At 38.9% G+C, this 23,790-nt stretch overlaps 2 protein-coding genes across 5 annotated transcripts in view; one reads left to right on the top strand and one right to left on the bottom strand.

Annotated features, from left to right (window-relative positions):
• PEAK1 (pseudopodium enriched atypical kinase 1) overlaps positions 1-17,348 on the bottom strand; it is a 253,250-nt gene extending 235,902 nt beyond the window's left edge. For 2 of the 3 annotated variants that reach the window (XM_045532711.1, XM_045532740.1), the window contains exon 1: positions 17,181-17,284. The gene's annotated coding sequence lies outside the window, so the exon portion shown is untranslated. Of the gene's footprint in view, positions 1-17,180 lie in introns of all 3 variants that reach the window. The other variant, XM_045532723.1, reaches the window with a different exon arrangement.
• Positions 17,349-17,630: 282 nt separating this feature from the next.
• HMG20A (high mobility group 20A) overlaps positions 17,631-23,790 on the top strand; it is a 68,832-nt gene continuing 62,672 nt past the window's right edge. The window contains exon 1 of one of the 2 annotated variants that reach the window (XM_045532698.1): positions 17,631-17,651. The gene's annotated coding sequence lies outside the window, so the exon portion shown is untranslated. Of the gene's footprint in view, positions 17,652-17,805; positions 18,161-23,790 lie in introns of those variants that run through there. The other variant, XM_045532682.1, reaches the window with a different exon arrangement.

Here is a 23,790-nt window from a genome sequence, read left to right as displayed (position 1 = left end):
TCCTAAGCTAAAATGAAAACAAGCATCCTCAATATGGAAATAATAAAGACAGGAACCACTGGTGGGAGACACACTAAAAATTAGTCATTGTAGTTGTTCGTTTTGAATGGTTTGGCCAAAGTAACGTAAGTAGCTTAGATAATAAATTAGATAATGTTAATCGACATGAAAAAAAACACCATTATAAAAGAAAGTACAAACATAACAGAGAACTCAAATTTCTGGTAATTTATCAAAGAGTTTAACTGCTCAGAATTACAGATTTATTAATATCAATGCAAGTCAAGGCAATCTCTGTAGACTTAACTGCTGAGTTATTTCCAACTCTCGGCTGAAAGATGGACAGGCCTCGTGTACATGTCATTTATATACTCATTCATACATCTTCATGTCTGTGTCATACTACACACAATGGGAGGTACAGGGGGTCTAACCTTGAACAGGAAAATACAGGGCTCCTACCCTCATGGATGATCTTCCTTCCTAGTATCATCATCAAAGAGGATCCACATAGCCTAAATACAAGATGCTTTTAGCCATCCTGTCTCACCGCAGAAAAACTGGAATCATTTTTGTTCTTCCCAAAGTGGGAACTCAGCAATGCAACCATAACTCGGTTTCAGTTGCATTAAATCACGTACCTAGAACAGTACAACATAATCAGGCATTTTTAAAAATCAACTGATTTTTGCTTCCTCCCACACGGTTTTGATAAAGAATTTAATGTGTTTTAACTACTTAGAAAACAAACTTGAAACCAAATGTTTTCCATTTCCAAATTAAGACACTGCTAAACTTGTGCACAATGGGTCAACTGCTACAGCACTGTTTAAAATTCTTTTTAAAAATGGAATAAACAGCCAGGGCCCATTGGCTCATGCCTGTAGTCCTAGTACTTTGAGAGGCCAAGGTGGGAGGAATGCTTGAGGCCAGGAGTTTGAGACCAGCCTAAGCAACATAGCGAGACTCCATCTCTACAAAAAATTAAAAAATTAGCCAGGTGTGTTGGCACATGCTGGTAGTCCCAGCTACTCGGGAGGCTGAGGCAGCAGGATCGCTCGAGCCCAGGAGTTTGAGGCTGCAGTGAGACATAATGTTGCCACTGTAAGCCACTGTAATACAAAGTAACAGCGAGACACTGTTTCAAAAAAGAAAAAAGAATAAATATAAACCATGATAATTCTATACTATGGAATACCATGTAACAGTTAAAGAATGAGTTAGAACTATATAAGTACTAACATAGAAAGACATAAAGACAGTCCCCAATGGTTCAACTTATAATTTTTTTACTTTACAATGGTGTGAAAGTGATACGCATTCAGTAGAAACCATACTTTTGAATTTTGATCTTCTCTCAGGCTAGCGATATGCTGTACCATCATCTCTCACAATGCTGGGCAGTGGCAGGAGCCACAGCTCTCAGTCAGCAACGAGATCACTAGGGTACACAACCAATACCCTACAGTGTACTGTGTTGCCAGATGATTTTGCCCAAGTGCAGGCTAATGTAAGTGTTCTGAGCACATTTAAGGAAGGCTAGGCTAAGATATGATGTTCAGTAGATGAGTTGTACTAAATGTATTTTCAACTTACAATATTTTTAGCTTACGATGGGTTTATTGTGACATAACCCCATTGTAAGTTAAGAAGCATCTGTATTTCATATTGGGGTAGGAAGTAGAATGCAGAAAAACATATACAATATGTTAAAAATATAGACACAAAACTATACACACACACACAATACAATGCTCGGAAAGATATCTAGCTGACTGCAGTGATTACTGCTGGGAGGTAAATGGAGAGATACTAAAAGAAGAATTTGTCTTTTTCTATATATTGGCAAATTCTTCTGAAATATTATCCATTTATCACTTGTTTAATTAAAACATTTTTAAAGAAACTGTCTCTAAAACTAGATTTAGCATTTGGTCCTTAATAGTCCAAGCATTACAGAATAAACAATCTTGTGTACTGTTTATGTCAGAATAACTGACACAGTATTTGGCTCCAATAAAACACTTATATTATACAATAAATGGAATGAACTCAGGAAGCTTAAATTTTAAAAAAGTAGGTCAGAAGAACAGAATCTTATACTTTCAAAACTCACATTCTAAGCCACTACAACTAGGCTAGATACTGTAAAACTGCTTTCATAATACCCTGTAACTCATTTATAATAAATGTGTTTTACATATTAATAGTTCAAAATATCCTCAAACTGCAAACTTCTAGCTCTAAAATAATCACCATATAAATGAACAACTTTTTTTTCTTCTCTGGTTTTGCTTATGCATACTATTTCCTTTCCTCCTAAAGTTAAATTTGCTGGCAATTCAAGTAGTGATTCAATTTTAGCACTAAAAATTAAGAATATAATCTTCTTGCTCTCTCAATATTTTCCTAGAAATGATACCCAAGGACCAGACACCATGACAGTCAATCTGCACTAATCATAATATAATTAAGTGTATGAAAAGTATAGTACCTATGTAACTAAAATCACATTTCTTCTGTTTCTTAAAAAACTCAACACAAAAATTGTACCTATGTCTCAAGTAAATTCCCAAATCAGCTATTAACAAAGATTTTTATTTTTCAGATTATTCATTTGAACTTCGTAAGTCAGACACTGACATAAAAGAACCAAACATTAGCGCAGAGCATATTGTCAAATGCATGAGCTACAATTACCAAATTATATGTATACATTAAAGGTGCCAGTTTTACTTTCCTAGGGAGTTTTTGCTGATTTGGATTGGAATTTTAAAGGCCTAATAATAAAAATTATTTAGAACTAGATTACAAGTAGTCATCAGGAACATCTTACTTTAACCAATTATTATTAGCATTTTCTATGCTAAGAATGAGCAGATACAAGATATATAAGCTGCAGAATGAAAAAAAAAGGACAAAATTTCAATCCTCTTTCCCTTATGCCTGAGCATAACAAACAACAGTGAAGTTCAGAATGGAATAGAAACAAGGAGAAGATGTTCAGTAATAGAACTGCTTAAAAATGCATATCTAGCCATCAGGGACAAAAGGAGATCAACTAGGTAAGAAATCAACAAGGGAAGAAAAGAAGCAAGTTCCTTCTTTTCTGCCTTTAACTAAGGCCAATCATTTCACTCAATCAATAAGTCACTCATTTTTCATTTGACCAAGTGGTCTATATTGTCACTGCATATATGTCCCTTAATAATACATGCTGTATTTTCTCATACTAACAATTTTAATATTTACTGTCATGAGTAGAAAAAGAAAAAAAAATCAAGTTTAATCTGATTATCTGTCACTAAATATTGAAAGATACACGTTTTGAGTAAAGGCAGAAGTAGGGGAATACAATAAAAACAGAAAACTGTAACAGCTACTCCCAGACTGTATCATTTAGTCAATCGTGTCCTATTACACTGATAACATTCAGCTGCTTCCTAAAGTTCCTCATTTACTCCCTGGAAACAATAAAGCAGACTTTCACTCTGCACATGCTATTTTATGTGAGGCTTGCTTACTTCATTCAGGAGAGATAAAAACAAGCTATTTTATATATAAAAAAATACCCTAACTAATGGGAAATATCCAAATATTCAATTGCTACTGATGACTCAGTGAGTGGGCAGTTACAGAAACTCATCGCTGATGCTACAAAAAGCTATAGTTTTCATGAAGATCACTTTGAAATACTGTTCTGCGTGTACATTATTTGCTCTTGCATTATGATTTTGTTTTACTTTCACTGTAAGTGTTTATGTAGTGTTGCATCCTTTGCAGAGGAAAAAGATGGAGTTTCTCTCATCATTATAGAAACCAGAAAGCCTTTCTTATTTGGGGCCTTTTCTGGTTATTAGACCCACATTCGTATAAATATTGCTACTTTGCCTCCATAATTTTAGCCTCTGATGAGCTTTTTCTTCCTCTCAAATATGATTTTTAAGCTGATAAAGATCAGGTACATTGAAAGCAGCCAAGTCTATCTCCCTATACCAACAAAAAGATTTTAACTGTTTACTCTAAACAGAAATAGAGACATTTAAGTTCTAAAGATCTTTTAAATATAACACACTTTTAGAAATATACTTATTTACAGCCACGATCTGATGAATAAAATATATCAATGGTAAGTCAAATTATAACCATTCTAGGATAGCCTACTTATTGATTATATGGGCAAATCAATGAGTCCTCATATTCCAGTAAAGAATTTAAATAAGAAACAGTAAAAATCAAGTAAACATAATAACAGCTTTCTCTGGCACAGTTTAGAAAGTTCTTTTACATATACTCAGTCTTTGAATTCAATATTTATTGGGTTTCCATAAGTCAGACCCTATACTAAGTCCTGTGGACATAAAGATGAATAACACACATCCCTTTAGTTTCCATTCATCTCATTTGATAATCAAAACCATATTTTAAAAGGACAGGATTATTTCCATCTTACAGAACAAAATAAAGCTTAGAGATATTAAGAAAATTTTTTCACATGACTACAGATCAAATTAAAAGCAAAACTTGTTCAATATTATATTATATATATATATACAGTTTAGATCACTAACCTTAAGGATCTTTATGATCCATACGACATATTTCTTACAATGCCATAAACTCATTTTAAAAAGAAAATAATTTTAATTGCTACTGTTTAAGTGTGATAAGGATTATGATAAACGTGTGTATGTGTTATCTATAATTTAGATATACATATGTAATATATGTGTGTGTGTGTGTGTTTATTACTTGTTCCATAAAGGTATTCTCTCCAAGGAATGATAACAGGTATTTGTCTTCAGGTCTTAAAACAGCTGTACTTGCAAACACTTAGTTACCTAAAATCCGTGGAATGCAGCATTGATCGTACTGCCTATTCTGAGAGTTACTACAAGTAGTATATCCAGTAGGCAACTACAAATTTAACACTCTTGTGTGACATGAAGTTTCATAAATACAGAAATATGTATTTTTATTGAGGAAAAGGTTTAAAATATCATGAGACACCAAAATCAGGGTTCAGCATCCACAGTGTATCTTGGCTTTGCTGTTTTCTTCTCATATACCCCTCCAAAGTACCTGCAAAATGATACTTTATTTCATCTTAGGGGGAAAATTATGTTCTAGGACTGTGCTAATAGTAGCCACACATGGCTACTGAGCACTTGAAATGGGGCTAGTTTGAAGTGAGATGCGCTTTAAATGGAAAATGTACATTGGATTTAGAAGACTCAGTAAGAGAAAAAAGAACATAAAACAGCTCAAAAAATGATAATGATTACATGTTGCAATAACATTTATACCTAATTAAATAATTATATCATTAAAATTAACTTTGCCTGTTCCTTTGTACTTTTGAAAATGTGGCTACTAGAAAATTTTAAATTACATATGTGGCTTACATTATTTCTATTGGACAGCACTGCTGTAAAATATGCCCAAGAGATTTGAGCACATTCTTTGAGACTATCAAGGGTCTACTTTACTAACATATCCTTTATGATTGCCAGTTCTCAATATATCAGAAAGTGATCATGGAGCAGGGAGGAGGCAGGATTTTTTAATGGTCTGAGAAAAGTCCATGATATATTATCAGGGAAAAAAGGCTACCAGATTACTAAAAGGTGGAGCTGCTTCAAATATGCATTTAATTTATCAAATGTAATTTAGCAATATGAAAAAAAACAATTCCTTTAAATAAAACGCATCTCCTACAGTGAGCATGAATCTGCTATCTCCTCAGCCAGTCGCAGCTCCTACAAGGCTCTCACAGTGTGACCAGTTCACTGTACTGATTATAACTGATACATACATACACTGTATCCCTACGGTATATATTCTGAGGTCAATTAGATATTTTAAAGATGTACATACACATAAAAAGACTGGGTAAAAGAACACTAAATTATTAGCATTAGATACCTCTGGATGCTAAAATGACGGATTGTCTCCTTTATACTTACTCTATATTTTTCTAATTTTTCTACGATAAACATGAACTTTTTTCCTATTACAAAAACTATTAACTTTTTAAAGATGTGTGGTATAATATGTAATAGCAAACTCTCCACTTCATATCTTCTACCAAAAACGTCAGAGAAAATTAGAAGGAAGTCATTTTGTACAGCAGAACTCAGTTTCCTAGTCAGACAGCAAGTCCATAAAAGCCCAGACCATGCGGGCCAATAGGAGATAAGAGAGGATTAGCACATTTGTAAAGCCCTGTAGTTGCCTTTTACAAAGGAATACTAAACATATCCTTTCCTAGATGACAAGATTTTTTGCTAGACATTTGGAATGCAAAACTGACAATAAAACCACAAGTTGCATTTGTAACAAGATTCAAATCTTATTTGTATATGTTTAATTTAAAAATGTGAAATAAAATCTAAGTCAATAATTAAAGAACTCAGTTTAACTCCCTAACTTAGAAACTACTGTATCTGTAACTTATTTCTATGCTGCTGATGGTGTGATTTACATATTCACTGATGCTATCATTCCACAAGCTGCATTTGTATGGAAAAGAGTATATAAGAAACCATTTAAATTTGTTCTTACACTGCATGAAGAAAAAAGGTTATCAAACTACAGGTTTCTCCTCTCTCCCTCTCATCACTCTTAGATTATACTAACTTCCTCATTGAATCTAGAAACCAACAAGCTCTTTTAACTTCAGGACCAACAGCTGTATTAAAATCTGGCTGTTTAATTGAAATGTTTAGTTGTAAGGTTTAGAATGGTGGATGCACCCAGTCCCCAAAAGGCAAATGATGAAAACTAGTCTAGGCATACTACTGCAAAACAATTTTTCAAGTCAAGGAAAGAACTGGCATTAGTAAAATACTTTCTACTGCTTTTCCAAGGCCTTAAATCTTCTTTCACACAAACTCCCACAATTACACCTACTTCATACTCAAATAAAATCTGCAAGTCCTGTTGCACACCTGAAAAGAAGGTAGTTTTCAGCATTTGAAATATTCAACTCATTTTTCCAAAATATTTAAGAGTTATACCATGGCATCTTCCCTTGTAATAACAAAAGTAACTAAATCTGCTTTGAAAATTAAGGGTGGATCCTAACTCTAAACAATGAAAAGTATCCCTATCACCCTAATGTGGATTAAAGTGTACATACACTGAAGAACTAAAATCTTTCATTTTTAAAAAATATTTCTGCCCTCCTTCAATATTATTTAACAAACATGATACTACGCCTCAGGCATTATTCTAAGTTCTTTTCAAATATTAACTCATTAAAAACTCTCTGAGATAGGTGCTATCATTATCCCCATTTTATAGATGAGAAAACTGAGGCACAGAAAAAGAAAAATAATTTTCACAAGGTCACACAGCTAGTAAGTGGCAGAGCTAAGATTTAACTCCAAGCAGTCTGGGTCCAGAATCCACTCTTAATCGCCATGCTATGCTTACCCTCAGAAAGTAATATGCTCATGAAAGCCCAGTCTCTGGCTTATCATTAAGCACTTATTAAGACTATGTTAAACAAATAGAGAAAAAAATGGAGATGGCAAAAAACAGAAAACCCATTATTCATAGTCCCAATACATCACCATGAGTATACTGGTATACCTTCTGTCAGTGTTTTTTTCTTATTCACAAAGGGGTTTCTTTTCCTTTAACACTCAGCATACAAAATTTTTTAGAAAATAAAAACTTTAATGTTGAGATACTACTAATAGTCTCTCAGCATTTTCAGAATAACAGTTAAAATTAATTGAACACTTGTATGTCAAACACTTATGTGCAAGACATATATTCTTAATTTCACCTGACAACCCTGTAAAGTAGGTACAAGTATTAGCCCCATTTTACACATGAGGAAACGGAAGCATGGTTTAAAAACTAACTTAAAGTCACATGGCTACTAAGTAACTGAGCCAGGATTTGAATTCAAGCAGTTTGACTTCTGAGCTAGAAAATTCTTGCCTATGCCTGGAGGGTATAGGTTTATGAGCTACTTGAAAGACAGTGATCATGTTTTCACAGAGCAGTATTATTTGTTTGGCTTAGCCTAAAATGAGGATGTTACCATACAGATTTACTTTATTTTGCCCTAACTTTGACTTAGTCAACCAAAGTTTTTAATATCTTAAGCTTTCTTGAATAAGCTAAATAAATATTCATGTTTTATTAATATTTGGGGTCAAGAATCGTATGTAATTCCTTCATTCAACAAACATTTGGGTATCCACTACTTGCAGGGACAATGCTAGTAAGACATAGTCTTTGCACTACTCTTTCCATTCAGCATATAAATATGCCGAGGTTTCTCACAACTAATAAATACAACACACTGGTACATAAAAATGGATAACAGGTTTATCAACCATTCAGTGATAGACCTGAGAATGGAATCCTGTAATTATCTGCCTCTATCCTACAAAGTAGATAAACCCCTTATTTTTCTTACAGTTCCTAAAGGGTGACTGACACCTAAATAATTTCTAGATAGGTGCTATTTGCCTGCCTCATGCTATACCACCACCTCTTATCAGCTGGCAATGAAAGCCTAGTGCAAAGAAGTTGAAATTAAAATGTTTTACTAAAAGCTTGGTTTACTAGGCTACATGTTTAAATTACTTTTAAAATTCTAAAATTGTATTTTGTGTTTGACTTTAAAAACCAAATGATAAATGTGAACATTTAGGACCACCTGTGAAAAAAAATTATATATATATGGGGGGCACGTTCATGGAAGATGATAAGGCCACCTATGCTTGATTTTACACAGAAACATCTGAGTGTATGCAGTCTTAAGTCAAACCCTACTGATTGTGAACGGTGGCAGAGAGTCAAAAGTTAAAAAGTCAAGTGCAGCAGAAACACTCCTAACCAGCTCACTGAGTGGCTTAATTGATGGCCAATGACCACAGGCACAATTAGCAACCGAAGACCTCATAATGAAAGGGAACAAGAGCAGAGACAACCTAAGAAGCCAAGGTCAAAATATGGAGAAACTTCTGCTGGTTGATAATTACTAGTGTGTGCATAAAACCTTGACAAGTTTCTTGACTGACACATGCTTACACGGGTGTTTAAATGTAGCTGGCACGTATAAGTTCATTGCTTATGTCCAAATCCTCTAACAAGCTTTACTAGTACTTTATAGCTTTACCATTATCTAGTATTTGCTTTCTACTACTATTCTCCTTTTAAGTCTGTAATTTGTCTCATCCTACATTATAAATTTATGGAGGAAGGGAGCAATGTTAACCCCAAACACAGCTTGGTGTCTTGCAAATAACAGGTATTAAATAAATGTTTATTAATGATGGATATGAAATCCACCCTATAAGCATATCCCAGCCCTTATTATGCAGAACTGCTCCACCTTATCTTTGACTGGAATGCCCCATGGGTCCAGTCCTTGAACCTCTTCCCTTCTCTAGTTATACTCACTCCTCACTCCTTGGGTGATCTAATCTACATTGACAACTCCCAAATGTATCCAGCCTGGACCATTCTTCTCTGAACTCTTGATTCATATATTCAATTGGTGACTTGACATCTCTATTAGCATGTCTATTAGAAATCTCAGAAACTTAATTAGTCTGGAACAGAACTCCTGAACTCTCCCCAGAACCCTGCTTTGCTCTGTCCTAAAGTCTTCCCCATCTCTGTTAATGAAAACTCCGTCCTTCCAGTTGCTCAAGCCAAAACCTTTGGAGACTGCTCTCTTTTCACATTCCATATCCAATCTACCAGCAAACTCATTTGGATCAAAGCATATCCAATGAGAGTTACAGGTATCAGTATGAATGCATTTCTATTTTTTATATACAGAAATACAGATTTACAAAATCAAACGTGGATACATGGCTTAGTATACACACAGATATTTCCTAGCTGTGTCCACTGAGAGAGGCTAGGCACAGTGACACTCCAGTAGCAATGAGCACACCTAGCATCCAGATCCAAAATACCATTCTTCGGTAAAAGGAACTGGTGCTCCATACAGAAATAATTGATTCTAGGGCTGGGGCAGGAGAAATAGGAGATGAACCTGAAGCATCTAGTAGTGCCTGCAAGTAAAGAAGTGTGCATGCACATATACACACACAAAAAAAGAACAGGAGCAGGCCAAAAGGACACAGAAGTAAATCCAAAAGAGTTCCCTACGCCCAAAGCTGGAATAATTTGAGCAACAAAATAAATAATGACAGTATTGAATTATAACTCTAAGAATAAAACAAATATCTATGGATCTGAACTGATACAAATGATTACATAGATGAGAATGGACAAACCTTCCTTATAGAATTCTAGTTAATAAACGTAGAAAGAATGTGGAAAATAAAAAAGTGCCTTCAGAACACCATTACAATGATTGCTGCAGACAAGATCTGCTAATGAATGCTAAAATTAGTAGGCAGAAACAGGATACTGGCAAAGCCTCAAAGTATCTCCCTGCAAATATTTACCAATTACTGTGGTGGTTTTAATATATGTCCACAAATTCTTTGTACTCCCCCCTCCAGGAAGTGAAATTTATTTCTCCTCCCCCGAGTGTGGGTTAAACTTAGTAACTTGCTTCTAGTGAATGTATAATGGAAAGGGAAACACTGTAACTTTACAGTGTAGAAACCTTGCAGAAACCACCTTAACAAAGTGATCACAAATGATAAGTTATTTGATATCTTGTACTTCCTGTACATAAGAAAGGCACTTCACTTCTGTGATATTTTCCCCCAAAATCCATAACCCCAGTCTAATCATGAGAAAACACCAGACAAACCTAAACTGAGGAACATTCTACAAAAAACCTGACCAGTACACTTTAAAAGTGTGAAGGTCATAAAAGATAAGTAAAGACCAAGAAACTATCATGCATTGGAAGAAACAACTGACTACTAAAGCAATATTGTATCCTGGGTTGCAGAAGAAAATTGAAAAAGGATATTAGTAGAAAAACTGGTAAAATACAAATGAAGTCTAAAGTTTGGTTGAAGCATGATACCAACGTTAATTTCATACCTTGATAAGTGTGCCATAGTTACGTTAAGATGTTAACATTAGAGGAAGCTAAGTGTAGGATATATAGCAGGAGTTCTTAATGGGAGCAATTTTGCCCCCAGGGGCATTAGGTGATGTCTGGAGACATTTCTGATTGTCACAACTGAGGGGGTGGTACAGGCCTCTAGCGCATAGAGGCCAGGGATGCTGCTTAACATCATATAACGTACAAAACAACCTCCACAACAAAGGATTATCCAGTTCAAAATGTCAATACTGCTGCAGTTGAGAAACACTAGTATAAAGGAACTCTACGTACAGTCTGTGCAACTCTTCTGTAAATCTAAAATTATTTCAAACTAAAAAGTTAAAAAATATCCAGATCCAATCCACTTCTTACGAATTCCCTGGTCCAAGACAGCACCATCTCTCAACTTGATTTTTTTTTTCTTTTGACGTCACCACATATATCAGGCCACAACTGGATTTTTCACCAGAGCCTCACAACTGCTCTTTTTACTTCTACTTTTAAAAACCTCCTTAGACTACTTTCAACCCAGTAGCCATGGTAAAGTTTTTAAAAGCATAAATCTGATCAAGTGACTCCTTTGCTCAAAACCCTATAATGGTTCCCATCTCACAAAGTAAAAACCCAAGTCCTTGCAATGGCCTATAGGCTCTACGTGTTTTGAACCCCGTTATCCCTCTGACTTGACCTTGTTCTACTCTTCTACTCACTCCAGTCCAGGCACACTGGCCTCCTAGAAGTCTGGGAATACACCAAGCACATTTCTGCTTCGGGGCCTACGCAAAATGTTTTTTCTACCCTCTGTGCTCCCTTATCTCCTTCAAGTCTTTACTCTCACCAAGTCTGTCCCAGATACCATCATTAAGAGTGTACACAGCCCTCTGCATTCCTGTCGCACCTGCACTGCTTTATTTTTCTCTACAGCACCATCACCTTCTACTATGCTATAACAATAACAGATTTTTGTCTGTTTGGTTCACCACTATAACCTCTGCATCTACAACAATGTCTGGCACATACCTGATGCTGAATAAACATTTGTTGAATGAATGATACATCTCTGAAATCCTAAATTAAATATCTCAGTGTCTTTCTGCCACTTCCCTTCATTACTGTATTTTCTATCTTACCACCTGACTTAAGAAGAATATGGTTTGGATCAGAAAAAATGAGCTTTGAATCCTGGTTCTATCACTTGACAGTGTGTCTCTCTAGACAGGTTATTTAATCTCTCTAATCCTCAGTTTCATCTGACGGAGAATAATAAAGAGAAGAAAACAAGGATAATAACACATTGTAGAGTTAGTGTTAGGATTGGAATAAGGTATTAAAGTGGCCAATACATAGTAGATACTCCATAAATAGGGGCTATTATTTTTACTCCCTCCTTACTAGCTAGTTCTTCAGCTTCACACCAATAGCCTTTCATGCTCTTCATTTACTCCCAATTGGATCACCCCTTTGAGGCTTTCTGCTCATGATCCAGCTTGGACTCCACAGTTAGAGTCACAATTCTCAACATCATTAATTCTCTCAACTGTCCTTCAGGAATCACTACCAGACATCTGCAAAGCAGCAGGTAGCAGCCTGGGCTGTGGAACTGAACTACCAGGATTTAAACTCTAGATGTTCATTTACAAACAAGAAGAGTAACAGTAACAATACATATCTCATAGGGTTCTTGTGTTGAATAGTTTCTTCAGATATACTCAGACTACTCACTCACTGCTAGAGAAAAATCAAACCAAACTGGTACCACTACAAATCCAAAGTGTACAACCAACAGGTGCTCAATGCTGCCTAATCTTCAATTTCCTGCTCATGTGTCCGTTTGCCTCCCTCTCTCACATTCCCTTGGAAGCTGTTATAAAATCATATTATTTTTAAGAACCCCTATTCCACCATCTTCCCTTCACTCTTAGTAGATGATCAAAAATGACACTGAAGACAGTCATCAACTCTTTCTCCTTCCTGTCTCTGTCAGTTATAAACTTATTTACACTACCACCCATCTTTATCTCCTTCCTTTCAGCTCCCTGGAAAAGTAAGATGACCTTCTACTCAAGGCCAGCTGTTCTACCTAGGCCTAGGATCCTATCCCTAACTATTGTCTCCAAATCCTTGCCTCCATCTACCATCCACCATCCACTCCCCCATCCCCGCCATACACACACATATACTCTCTCCTTCAATTTCTTCTCTCCACTGGTTCTTTCCGGTCGCACATAAGCATGCCCAAGATTTTTTTTTTATAGGTAAACTTCTCTAATTCCTGATCATCTCCCTCTACTTACACTCTTTCCTTCAATGTCCTGTGTTGAAAACACTGTATCCCTCTCAATTAGCTACATTTCTAGCTGTCATTCACTCTTCAACCCCCCTCAATGTATTACAATGTAGCTAACTGCTCTAGCTGAAGTTTAAAAAGACATCTTAATCATCAAGTCTCAGAGACTTTATTCAGTCCTTATCTCACTTGTCCTTTGCAGGGCAAGATCCAGTGTAAACCACTCCTAGTCCTTGAAATATTCTCCCTCAGCTTCTGCGACAAATCTCTCATAGTTTCCTTTTTTCATCTTTGGTCCGTCTGGCACAGATAGCTGGCTTCTCTTCAACTGCTTGCCCAAACCACCTAACAGCTCACAACAGATATGTGGGAATCATCCTAAATCTTCAATCTTGTTCAATTCTGTAATCTGATTATTTATCCCATCCTGTTGGTAATATTTTCTAAATCTTTCCTATATTAATAGCTACCCCCTTCTCTACATTCCTCATTATTTCTCACCAGGATAGCTTCCTAACTGGTCTTTGCTTTCAGTTTTGCCCCACTCTAATCCAACATTCACTTTACTGTCAAAATGATAGGTCTAAAACACAAATCTGATTCCACCACAGCATAGCTCAATTTTTTCTTCTTAGCTTGGTTTACAAGGCAATCAGCGATCTGGCTTCTTATCACTTCATCTGCTCCTGTTCTAAAGCTGCACTGTCTACGTGTGGCTCCTGAGTATATGAATGAGGCTAGCTGAAAGTGAGATGTGCTATAAGTGTAAATTACACACCAGATTCTGAAGACAGTATGAAAAAGAGAATGTCAAATACATCAATATTACTTTTTATATTGATTGCATGTTAAAATGATAATATTTTAGATATACTGGATTAAGTTACATTATTAAAATTAAATTCACTTTTACTTTTTAAAATGTGGTTACTAGAAAATTTTAAATTATATATGTGACATTTGTGGACAGTGCTAGTATAAAATATGCTTTCCCTCTTCCTGAACCTAGTTAACTCATAGCTGTTATTCAAGATTAGCTCAGGTAATCCACAAGGATGCATTCCAAGACACCTTCTCCCTAAGTTTGAGTCGGCAACCCTGCCTCCACTTCCACCCATACAAACTTGTGCACACACCTGTCATACATAAATACGACATACATCAATGTGGTAATACTGTATTATAATTACTGGTAATTCTCTCAACTGTAAGCTCCTGGCAAAAGGATCTCATTCTATATATACTCACATCCTAAGTGCCACACGCCTGGCACTTAGAAAGCACTCAAATATTTGTCAAACAAATGTGAATGACCTATTCCTGAAGGTTACTAGAATTTCTAGTTCTCCAAGGAAAACAAACCAGCCACAAAGGACCCTAGACTTTACCAAGAGTTCCAGTAATGAAAGGACTAAGGTGGAGGGTGGGGGAGTAGGCATCACAGTAAAGAGATCAGCAAAGAAGAAAATAAAGTTCATACACACCTGCCCCTTACAGTGAAAATAGGGATTTGCAATGGTGATATGGAGCCTCGAACTCACACTTGGCATGCCATGGGCCACAGTTTGGTTCCTAAATTACTCAAAAAACCCATTCAACAAAAGAGTATGATTTGGCAGGTTTCAACACAAACAGCTAGAGCCCAGCACCTGTTCCACTTAAACAGCACATCAGTACAGTTAAAAACAACAACAAATCTCTCTCATGAAGCAAATGCTAATCTCATGATGCTTCACCATGGAGCAATTCAGAAGAGTTATTATCTGAAATGTGCCAAAGCATGAATTTATGGCTCATGCTTATTTGGCAAATATGGTTGCACTGTTAGATGTTGAAAAACATGTATGCAAATAAGCAAATAATAGTTTTTAAGGTTTCAGACTTAAATATTTACATTACCATAAACATACAAAGATAAATGTTGATATGCATACATATATAACACATTCCAGGAACACATTTTTTAATGTGATTGTCAGAAAACAGTTATGAAGTAGTATTATTTCTTTATGGGCCTCAGGGTAGACCCTTAAAAATAAATTCTAACAGAATGTTAATGGGGTGCGAACATTATCATGGAAATTTCTCTGTAACATCACTGGATAAAATGAATAGCCATTGTATCATAATAGTTCAAAGCAGTCTTATCTTTTCCTTTCACCAAAGCACTTCTCTTCCAACCCTAGAACCCAGCCAAACATAAATTTCAGCCCCTAAACAAGGAGCGAGGGGGAGGAAGACCACACATTAAAAAGCCTTAGAGAAAACAATTTGACATTTTTTCCCACATAATATAGTCATGTTAGAGTCTCCAAAATAAAGACATGATAAAATATTTCCCCTTCTTCCTTCTGACAGCTATGGAAAGGGGATGTTTGTTTTTTCACATAGTTTGTGAGTTGGTCATAGCCAAAACTCACTAGCAATGGTATGAATTCTGCTTCCATTAACTGTTAATCTCTGGGCTGAAGCTATAACTCTCATCTTTGAAGCCAAGAAAATGTACCATACCTGCCATTATAGTTTACTAAACAAGTCACCAAAGAGAAGTGCCAGGCAAGTCAGAAAGTAATTAGGGTAGTCAGTGAATTGAGCTATCTAGACATGCTCTGAGATTACGGGAGAAGCCATCACGAAGTGAGTATCCAAGATTGCTCACTGAAAGTTTTACCCCTGTGGATAATTCACGTTTTTCAATTCCACACTACAGAGAGCAAATATGGGTTCTCTGAGTACACACATTACTACATCACTTCATTTATTAAGAAAAAAAGGACGCTGTGGCTGCATAAAAATCAGTATGTAGGCCCCAAAATAGAATCCTCAAGGCAATCCCAATTCAGGTGAAAAGCTGTTCGTGTACATCATCCAATGACCTAAAAATAGTCTTTTATGTAAGTCTCCAAGTATTTAATTGAACGTGTAATCTTACCACATTCAACAGAGACAGAAGAGAAATGTATTAGGCTTTCTATAGCAAAGCCAATAAAGATGAAATCATAGTTTTCCTCTAACTCATCACTACCCCCTCAACGCCAGCCCTCCAGTAACTCCGTTCCACGGCTCTCAAATTCCTGAACTTGGATCTTTAAAAAACTGATTGCAAAAAGTAACATTTAAAGGGCGGAGGGCTCTTTCCTGTTGCTCTCAGCAGTCTTCAACATAGTCAAAGGAGGAAAAAACGAAATCAAGCTCTCAGACGGATGGTGCATGCCATGAGGGGGGAGGGGGAGACGCGGTTCAGACGGCAAGTCCTCACCGAGGGAGGAAAGAAAAGTTGCAAGAACGGATGAGTCAAAGGGCAAAGAAGAAACACACTGACCAGCCCAACCACCCAAAACGCCCAATCAAGCAAGCCTGCAAGTCAGGGGCTCACCAGCCGCAGCGCGAAGTGGGTAGGCAGCGAGCCGCCAGGTTCCGTCCTGAACTGCTGGCGAGGATGCACGGATCCTCCCCGGCTTGGGAGCGGGACGACCGTGCAGACTCCGCAGGGGCGAGAGAAGCCCCCCCTTGCCCCGGCCGCCCCACGTCTAGGTCCTCCAGGCTCCACTCTTCCCTGCAGCCTCGCAGCCGCGCCCGGGGGCGTCCCTCCCGCCAGGTCCCAACTTTCCTTCCTCTGGGGGGCGCCGCGCCACCGGGGCCGCCGCCGAGGGAGGGGCAGGGCGGCTGGGGGCGCGACGGGGCGCGCGGCGCGGGCGGGTCGCGCGGGTGGCCCGGCACGAGAGCCAGCGCCGAGCAGGACGCACCGGCCGCCCAGCCCCGGCGCGCCGCCGCCCCGCTGGGATTCCCCGGGTCAGCGCACTCGCCCCGCGGCGACCCCGGTCCCACAACCCCGCGCGTGAGGAGAAGGGAATGGAGGGGACGCGGCAGCCGTGCCCCTGTTACCTGAGGGGCGCCCACGCCGCTGCGGTGACCACCGCCGCCGCCTGTCCTGTCCCCTTCCTGGTGACCTAAGCCACCGCCGCCGAGCAACTGACACTGACTAACAACAACTAACTACTCGCCGCCGCCGAGTCCGCCGCGCGCTCCCGGCCGGCCGCCCGCCGCCCGCCCGGCCCACCAGCCTGCCCGCCTCCTTTCAGCCCCGCGCGCCGCCCCTCCACGCGCGCACCCGGCCGCCGCGCTCCCTGACGACCGAACACGCGAGCGCGCGGACGGGATCTCGGCCCTCTCCCAGGACTCCCTCCGTCCCGCGGGAGGAGTTGCACGAAGCCCCGCCTCTCCGCGCTCTCACCTCCAGAGGAAGAGACCTAGAGGGCGCCTGATTGGCTGAGGGGCGGTGCCAAAGCGAGAGGGCGGGGCGACCAGAACCTCGGGCCCGCGGGAGGAGAAAAGGGGCTTGACTAAACCCAGAAGGTAAGGGCGAGGCAGTCTTGGCCTACTTGGGTGTCGAGTAGTTGTCGAATGCGAAATACCTATTTTCAAGGACGCCAGGGTATAATAATTACCAGTTTAAGTCCCACCTCTTTCTGCGGGCGTTAGCAGTGAAAAAGAAAACTACATCTCCCAGAAACCTCCAGGAAAATAAGTCTCCCCTCGCGTAATCACGTAGTCCTTCGCCGCATTGGGGCAAAGTAATCCCTTCATTTTCCTGAAGGTACTGGGAATAATATTTCATTCTTTTCCACACCGGAACAATTTTAAATGTTACTACGATAAGAGAAGTTACCTATGGGAAAGTGGCTAAGCGACTAGGTAAAGAGAAAGAAAGGACATGAAAATGAAGTGCTGCGGAGGAATTTTTGTCAAGCTGTGAGACGACGAATGCGGAGAGCGAAGGCGATAGAGAGGGGCTGAGGGAATTGTCCTCCGTGCAGGGGGCTTGCTTTAGGCCCCGGGACCCTGCCTGCCCCTGTCGTCCGCAGGTCAGTAAGCAAGGCGAGCTTGGGGGCGGCCGCGGTCGAGATGCCCTTCACCCCTTGAAGATCATCCCTCTTTCGCTGCTGCTGTTACTGGTTTGTCTCGGTTTGAGGCCGACTGAATGGGGGCGCCTCACTTCCGGTTGGGGGGGAGGAAAGCCGTCATGGGGGAGGGGGAAACATACTCACTTCCTGTAGAGGGGGATGGGGATGGGTTGGGGGGTGTGAAAAGGTGGTGCTTGGTACCATTCGCAGAGATCGCATCTTACACCTTTGGGACTGTGTTTTCTGGGAAGTTAGGTTATTCCACTAAGTTGTGCTCATCACTAGCCTCCAGTCAATTTATGTGAGTTTTGTTTCCACGTGTAAGATGGGAAATTTCCAACAAAGTTTTCTTTCATGCTTTCCTCAGAGAATTCGATCCTGCCTTGTTAAAATTCTCTACTCATCTCCACAAAATGACATATTTTGTTGTGACTCTTGAATTGTCCCCCTTCTCAAGTCCAACCTTGACTGAGTGAGGTATAGTGCTCTCTGCCTTGACCTGCAACAGGAACTCTGTTGACGAGGTGGTTTATTAGAGGATTGAATATTTTACATATATTATGGGGCATTTTTATCTTAGAGTGAAAGTACCATACTGAAGTACTCAATGATGTTACCTTACCTGATATAATTGGTACCCTAAATTCTTAGACCCGTTGATTTTGGGCTACAGGTTTTGCCCGGGGCCTGAAAACAACTTCCTCAAGCCTTAAAAACCCTTACGTGTAGCTTACATGTAGCATTTGTGAAAGTTGTATTTGGGTACATTTTTCCCTTTTTATAATTAAATTCAGCACTGATTGAAAAACAGTATCTGTTCTTTGTGGATTTAAAGTGTGGTGCAAGGGGTATGAGACTCAGCTCAGATTTTAAGTACAGTAAAAAACTGGCTCACAAAGGACTGAAGATCAATAAGAAAGAACTTTCTGTTTTCCTGTGTTTTCAATTTTGTGTAAGAAACTGTATGTGAGCTGGTAATAAATACAACACAATTTTGATTCCTTATCTTCTACTGGCAATGCAGTAACACAATACTTGGGGGGAGGGGTCTGTGTACTGAAGGAACCACTCTTTTTGGAGCTTATTTTGTGAAATCTCAACAATTTTAGTAAGTTTAGGGTATCTGTCAAGTGAACCTAATGTCTTTCAAGAACTTTTAAAATAATAAGGCCCGTGTATTTTTACCTTTTGGATTATTACTTAATTTAGTTTCCAAATCTGCACTTATTTTAGTTCTAGTTCAAGAAGCCGTTTGGTTTAGAGTTCATTAGAAAATCTTTTTTAAACCAAATGTTGCACTAAAGAAAAAAATGTGTTTTAACCTTATGTAGACAATTTTTTATAAATCAGTCTAAGACCCTAAAATTAATTATGAGTTATCTTTGAAAGACCACAAAATTGCTGCAGCAGTTGACTGAAAAGGCAAGACAAAATGTCTGTGGTGTTATTAATAGAATGGTAGGGATATGTAGACTGCCCCCAAGGAATTATTAATTAATTGCTGAAAGAGAAAATATTTACTTTCTTCTATTTTAATGTAATATGGAAGAAAATGTGATATGGCTACCTGACAAACTATAGTATTAGGAATTATTGAAGAATGGAAAGATTGTAGAACTAAATGAAAAAAAAAAGAAAATGATGTTAAGATATTGATTGAGATACAGTAGTACTGCCTTTTGGAAATTGTCTTTGGAAGACAAAGGAGTTTATTAAATTGGTCTTTATGATATTCCATGGAAGAAATGCGGTATAATAGAAATAAGAAAAATTGCTGTAGCTGAAAGACTTGAGCAGCTTGAAGAACCATCTGTGTAGAAGAAAGCGACATATTAAGTATGTATCTGAAAGAAGATGTTTTGCGATAAGTGGCAGTTATTCATTGGTCCTATCAAAGAAGAAATATTAGAAAAGCTTGTGAAAAATAGAAAGGGAGAGTCCGTGGAACTTGTTTTTATTCTTTTTAAAAGTGTTTCTGTGGAGTGGCTTGCTGTCTTCCAAAGGTTTTTTTCTTAATACCCTTTGTGCAGTTGTAAAGACACACAAAGGTGAGTTCTAATAGAAACATAGTATCAAAATTAGAAAAATACTTTTGTAAGTATACTCTGTTACTCTTTGAGTTAATGAATTTGGGGTTTTCATTCCATTACTAGCCAGCTATAATAAATAAAAAAAATTTTTTTAGAGTACTTGGGTTAGATAACCATTTGCTTTTCCAAAAGCAGTCATTGGATACACTGCTCACAGCAGTTTGAAATATTAAAACACTAGGTCAAAATTCTGGATTCCATCTCACTGAAATTTGAGTATCCACAGAGATGATATAAATAATGCAAAAGCATCTTTTCATTCTTTTATCTACCTTTGTAAAATCATGCTAATGTTTTACTACTATTTTTGTTGTTGTTGTTTTGGTCGTGGTGGTTTTTTGTTGTTGTTTCTTTGGGGTTATGGGTTAAAGAAAGTATCCTAGCTACTTGAATGATTTGTAAACTTGTTGCTCTACTGTCTTTATTTCAGAGCCTTCAAGGGTGTTCAAATGAGATACCTCTTACATGACTTCACTATTTTAGCAAAAGTTTAGAGTGCCTACCATGTGCTCATCATTGTTCTCAGGACTTCAAATACAATTATTACAAACAAATGCCCATATTCTCTTGGAGTTTACTCTCTGGTTTACAAATTAAAACTGCAGTTTTTCTCCCTTGGTATTCCTTCATTCTTTTTTTTTTTTTTTTTTTTGAGACTGTGTCGCTTTGTTGCCCTGGCTAGAGTGAGTGCCGTGGCGTCAGCCTAGCTCTCAGCAACCTCATACTCCTGGGCATAAGCGATCCTACTGCCTCAGCCTCCCGAGTAGCTGGGACTACAGGCATGCACCACCACGCCCGGCTAATTTTTTCTATATATATTTTAGTTGTCCAGATAATTTCTTTCTATTTTTAGTAGAGATGGGGTCTCGCTCTTGCTCAAGCTGATCTCGAACTCCTGACCTCGAGCGATCCACCCGCCTCGGCCTCCCAAAGTGCTAGGATTACAGGCGTGAGCCACCGCGCCCAGCCAGTATTCCTAAATTAGATCTATGTTATGATCATTGTTCAAACTGAATCAAGAAGAAGGCCTAGGGCCAGGAACAGTGGCTCATGCCTGTAATCTCAACACTATGTGAGGCCAAGGTGGGAGGATTGCTTGAGGCCAAGAGTTCAAGACCAGCCTGGGCAATGTAACAAGACCCCATCTCTATTAAAAAAATTAGCCAGGCGTGGTAGTGTGCACCTTAGTCTCAGTTACCCAAGAGCCTGAGGCAGGAGGATCACTTGAAGCCCAGGTATTTGAGGATACGGTGAGCTATGATCTCACCATTGCACTCCAGCCTGGGTGACAGAGTGAGACCCTGTCTCTTAAAAAAAAAAAGAAGAAGAAGAAGCACCCCTAAACTTGACCTGTCTTGGTCTCGATCTCTAAGCCATTCTAAGGCCATATTTCAATGTTTCAGCCTAATTTTTTTCCAGCCCAGACAAGCCCCTATATTCAGCCCTTTTCATTGACACACACATCATGATCCTGCCATTCTAGCTTCCTTCAAACTGTAAAAACAAGTAAAAGTAAAAAACGGGAAAAACAGGAGATCAGACAGGCCTGGATTCAAAACTGATCTCTACGTGTTACTAGCTGACCTTACTAGCCTGTTAACTTTGAGCAATTTACTTGACCTCTCTGAGCCTCAGTTTCTCTAATTCTAAATGGGGTTCTTTGGTGGAACAAGGATACTGTATGTAAATCTCTTAACCCAGTGCCTGGTGCTAGGAGCTTAATAAATGCTATTATTTTACCCCTAATCTTGCTCCAGCTATTCTGACTATTGGGATTTGCCCATAAGTCTGTTTTAAGCCTTACATATTCCCCAAAGTACGAGATACAGTGCTAGGCTTATTGAGATTCTGCCTTCTCCCCCATCAGCATGCTTACTTAGTGTTCAAGATTTTATTTTTTGTTCTTTGTGGGAAGGATAAATCACTAATTTCCATGATTCCTTTAGAAAATATACATAATAGAAAAGTTTCAAGAAAAGATTAAGGATTCACAAAAGTAATTTGAATTGTTATAGGGAAACTTTGAACTCACTCTCCTAAGCCAATTTAAACACTTAGCCTAACTCTGAAGACCCTTCACACTATGATCATACCTGTTATTACACATTACACATTTCAAGTGCAGTGGTCTTTGCAAAAAAAATTCTGTGCTGTACTCAGGCTTTCCATCTTTGCTCATGTTATCCTCTACCTAAAGCACTTTATCTTTTCCTAAGAATCCCCATCTATCAAAATGCCACCTACTTTTTTTTTTTTTTTTTTTTGGAGACAGTCTTACTCTATCACCCTAGGTAAAGTGCAGTGGCATCATCACAGCTCATTGCAACCTCAAACTCCTGGGCTAAGCGATACTCCTGCCTCCGCCTGCCGAGTAGCTGGGACTACAGGCGTGTGCCTTCATGCCCAGCTAATTTTTTCTATTTTTAGTGGAGAGGGGGCCTTGATCTTGCTCAGGCTGGTTTCGGACTCCTGAGCTCAAGCAATCCTCCCTCCTAAGTCTCCCAGAATGCTAAGATTACAGGTGTGAGCCACCGAGCCCGGCCAAAATGCCATCTTTAAGGCGTATTTTCTGATGTCTTTCCTCTTTGTCCACTTTCCCAAACCATACATGCTCTAACCATTAACCCTCTGGAGCATTTTGTACCTTTCTTAATGGCATTTAATATCCAGTGTTCCTGTTCTTGTTGTTGTTATTGTTGTATGTAGAGCAGCGGTCCCCAACCTTTTTGGCACCCGTTTCGTGGAAGACAATTTTTCCACAGACGAGCATGGGAGGTTGGGGGCGGAGCTCAGGTGGTAATGTGAGAGCGATGAGGAGCAGCTGTAAATACAGATGAAGCTTTGAGGCTTCACTGGCTTGCCAGCCTCTCACCTTCTGCTGTGCAGCCCAGTTCCTAAGTTTCATGGAAGACAATTTTTCCACGGACGGGAGTCGCTGGGTGGAGCTCAGGTAGTGAGGCACAGCCGGGTACCAGCCGTGGTCTGGGGGTTGGGGACCACTGACGTAGAGTTTATGTCCTTGCATAAGAGACCACAGACTATATCTTATTCTTCTCTGTGTCTATTGTCATACCTGGCACAATGCCATTCACATAATAGGTATTCAGTAAATATTTGTGGAGTTGAACTAGTACTTGGAGTATGATGAAACTAACCAATAACTATGCCCAGCATCAAACAGAGTGGCCGGTATACAATAGACACTCAAATATCTGTAGAATGAAAGAGCAAATAATAAGTCACCATTCTGTCATTTGTAAGCATCTTAGGGTGTCAGATAAGCATATATTAAAAACGTACTGTATGATCAGAGCTATGAGAACTGACCCCTGCCCTCAATTTAATTGGAAAAAAATAAATTGTAACTAACGTGTAGACTCTGAAGACTGTAGGTGTTCGAGCAGGAGTAGGGTGGGGAGGTCATTATAGAGTTGTGTGCATTATGGAGAGCTATGTCCTGCTACCTGAACTCAGAAACCAAATAGGTTTTGATTTCAAGTA

The sequence above is a fragment of the Lemur catta genome, chromosome 1 (genome assembly GCF_020740605.2).
Source record: "Lemur catta isolate mLemCat1 chromosome 1, mLemCat1.pri, whole genome shotgun sequence".
Lineage (NCBI taxonomy): Eukaryota > Metazoa > Chordata > Mammalia > Primates > Lemuridae > Lemur > Lemur catta.
This window is presented reverse-complemented; position numbering and strand designations above follow the sequence as displayed.